A 3,712-nucleotide genomic window follows, 5' to 3' on the forward strand; every position below is an offset into this window, starting at 1 on the left:
TATTCTTTCTTAAAAAGAAGAAGAAAGAAAGTTATACACATCTGGGATGGCATGAAGGTGAGTAAATGATGAGAGAATTTTAATTTTTAGGTGAAATATTCCATTAACTAACATTCCAACATTCTCACTATAAAAATGTTAACTTTTAATTATATATAAATATATACAAAATCATAAAAATTAAGTGTGCGGCCCTCGAGGGTACAGAGATCCAGCTTTGCGGCCCCTGACCTTTCTGAAGTTGAGTAGCCATGCTCTACAGTTTACTCAGAATGGTGCCAAAAATCCAGTGAGCTGCAGTTCTGCGGACAGAAACGCCTTGTTGATGAAAGAGGTCAACGGAGAATGGCCAGACTGGGTCGAGCTGACAGAAAGGACAGAAAGTAACTCAGATAACCACTCTGTACAATTGTAGTGAGCAGAATAGCATCTCAGAGTGCACAACATGTCGAACCTTGAGGCGGATGGGCTACAACAGCAGAAGACCACGTTGGGCACTTTATTTGGAACACTTTGGAGTAAATCTCCAGTTTTAAGAAAAGGCATAATATTGTTTTTCCTAATTCCTCCCATTTTCCTTATCATATCTCATACATCAGAAATTTGCGTTTCTCATCCAATAGAGTTACAACATTATTTCCAATAGTTCCTCTTTGCAGCTCTAATAGTTTTTCTGATGGTTGCTTGGACTTTTTTATAACTAACAAGATCATGAAATGCATATGATGATTTCATTTTCCTAAATGCACTGTTCCTAGATTTAATTGCTTCGCCACACTCTTTAGTCCACCATGGAACTGTTTCTTTGACACCTACTTTGACATACTACTTATTCTTGAATTGTACTCCTCTACTTCAACAATGTCCACTTAACTGAACTAATCCATTACTACATATTATGTTGAACTTCTTCCAGTCTACATCCCTTATCTTCCACCTAGGCAAATGGTCTTCTTTTACTATTTGAACCTCTATACCAATCACACAGCATACAGGATAATGGTCACTGTCCAATGTGGACTCATTTAAAACATTCCATGTATTTATTCCTACCAAATCTTCAGAGATTAGAGTAAGGTCTAGTACAGATTCTTGAACATGCACTATATCCAATCTTGTTCCACTGTCATCATGAAGACAAATCAACCCTTGTTCATCTAACATTTCTTCAATTACACATCCATTAAAATCTGTCATTGCACTCCCCCATAATGTATTATGTGTCATGGTTGGGGATTGGGGAGGATAAAGGACGCAAAAGCAGAGAGAGCGTTCAACAGTACTCATTCACAAGTTCTCAAAAGTCAAGTCAAGGTGTACCCTGTGCCGGCTGAAGAAGTCGGAGAACCAGTGAGCCACCAAGGGCTAGTGATGAGTGTGTTTTCGTATGGGGAATGTGTGCTTTGTGGAAGTCTGGAGCACTCAGAAGAGAGTCCGTAACAAGGCTTCTCTGGTGGCTTCCCAGGTGCATTGGCAACTCTACAAATATGCATGGACAGACGGAACCTGAGCATCGGGCTCGTGAGCGGGGAACAGACGGGGCTGGTGGCCGAGGCTACACTGGAAGGGTGACAAACTAACTGTTGTCCCCAGTTGTCGACAGAACTCTACCCAAAAACAAGACACAAATTGGGGGCCTTTGTCAGAAACCACGTCGACTGGGAGGCCATGAATACGGAAGATGTGATTAATGACCACTACTGCTGTCTCCCTTGCTGGAGGTAATTTAGGGAGGGGAATGAAATGAGCCGCCTTTGAGAACTGTTCCACTACAGTCAAAACGACTGTGTTGCCATGGGAGGGGGGGGGGGGGGGGAGACCAGTTACAAAATCCATGGCGACGTACGACCTGGGTCTCGAAGGCACCGACCACGGTTGGAGGAGCCCGGCTGGTGGGACGACATCAATGGCAAAGGATAGAGATTCTTTACCGTGATGTCATTCAGCGCCCAATAATCTATGCAGGGTCTAAGCAAGCCATCCTTCTTCTCCACGAAGAAGAACCCCGCCTTTGCGGGCGATGAGGAAGGGTGGATGAGACCAGCTGCCAAAGAGTCAGTAATGTGCCTGTTCATGGCCTCCCTCTCGGGAGCCGAGAGTGAATATAACCATCCTCGAGGAGGAGAAGTGCCAGGAAGCAATTCAGTCGCACAGTCATACGGGCAATGAGGAGGGAGGGTCGCAGCGCAGGACCTGCAGAACACCTATGTGTGGATTGTGTGTAACCAACCAAGGGTGTCCCAGCACAACTGGGGTCGAAGGGGATCGGATGAGGTAAAAAGACAGCTGTTCAGTGTGGTTTCTGGAGATCAAAGTGACCGGCTTAGTGGAACAGGTTATGACAGGGGCGTGCTGCTAAGCGTGTGGGCGATGATGGGCTCATCCAATGGGATCCTGGCAAGCTGCCATTTGGAAGCCAAGTCAGTGTCGATGAAATTCCCCTCGGAGCCGGAATGCACCAGGGCCAGATAACATGACAATCTGTACCAATCAGCAACCTAGCTGGGAGGAGCATGCGGTGTCCGGGGGCTTTGCCCAAGGGTGTCGTGCTCGCCAGTAACCCCCTAAATACTGACAAATATTGTCTTTAAATGGACAGGAGGCAACAAGGTGGCCAGAACAGCTGCAGATGAAACACAAACCATTTTGAAGTCGTCACTGCCTTTCCTTGCGGGGCATGGAAAGTCTACCCAGCTGCATGGGTTCAAAGTCAGGAGGAGAATTGGAAACTCTGGTTGCAGGCATGAACTGTGAGTGAGATTTAGCTGTCCGTGAGAGGGAAGAGTGGCGGTGACGGTGCTCATTGCTTGAGTCAAATGGTGATCCACCCGGATGGCTAAGTCCACCAAGTCGTCGAACCGCAGGGGAAGGTCCAGAGAATAAATGTAATCTTGAATAGTGTCCGAGAGGCCTCGTAAGAACAAATCTCACATTGCGGAACCATTCCAATCACTGGAAGCTGCCAAGGTGTGAATTCAATGGCATAATCGGCAACTGATCAATTACCCTGGGACAGCCCTAATAACATCCTCCCAGCTTCCCGATCTTGAGCTGCCTGGTCAAACACTTGGCGAAGTTCAGTGGAGAAAGCTTCATATGAGGAGCAACACGGATGCCGGTTATCCCACATCATCATTCCCCATTCTCCAATCCTCTCGGAGAGGAGTGTGATGATGCACGCAGTCTTCATAGTGTCTGAGGAGTACGTGGAGGGCTGCAAGGAGAAGAACAGTGAACATTGTGAGAGGAAAGCCCTAACAGACAACTCACCTGAGAATGGCGGTGGAGGAATGGCACGTGCCTCTGGTCGCCAGGGGGCGTGAGAAGCTGCTGGAGGAGTGGGGGATGCATCCTGTGCTGGACTTGGATCAGAGGGAGAGCAGAGCTGCTGAACCATTGTGGTCAGATTTGCGAGCTGAGACACCATTACCTCTATACCACGGTTAGAAGCAGATATCTAGTCTTGTTCTCATCTGAGCAAAGCTCCTTGTTGAGAGATGGCGGAGTGTAGAGTCATCTCCTCCGCTGGGTTCATCTGGCCAGTTTATTCTGTCACGGTTGGGGAGTGAGGAGGATAAAGGACCCAAAAGCAGAGAGAGAGTTCAACAGTATTTATTCACAAGTTCAAGTCAAGGTGCACCCTGCGCCAGCTGAAGAAGTCGGAGAACCAGTGGGCCACCAAGAGCTAGTGAAGAATGTGTTTATATGAGGA

This window comes from Myxocyprinus asiaticus, chromosome 49, assembly GCF_019703515.2.
Source record: "Myxocyprinus asiaticus isolate MX2 ecotype Aquarium Trade chromosome 49, UBuf_Myxa_2, whole genome shotgun sequence".
NCBI lineage: Eukaryota > Metazoa > Chordata > Actinopteri > Cypriniformes > Catostomidae > Myxocyprinus > Myxocyprinus asiaticus.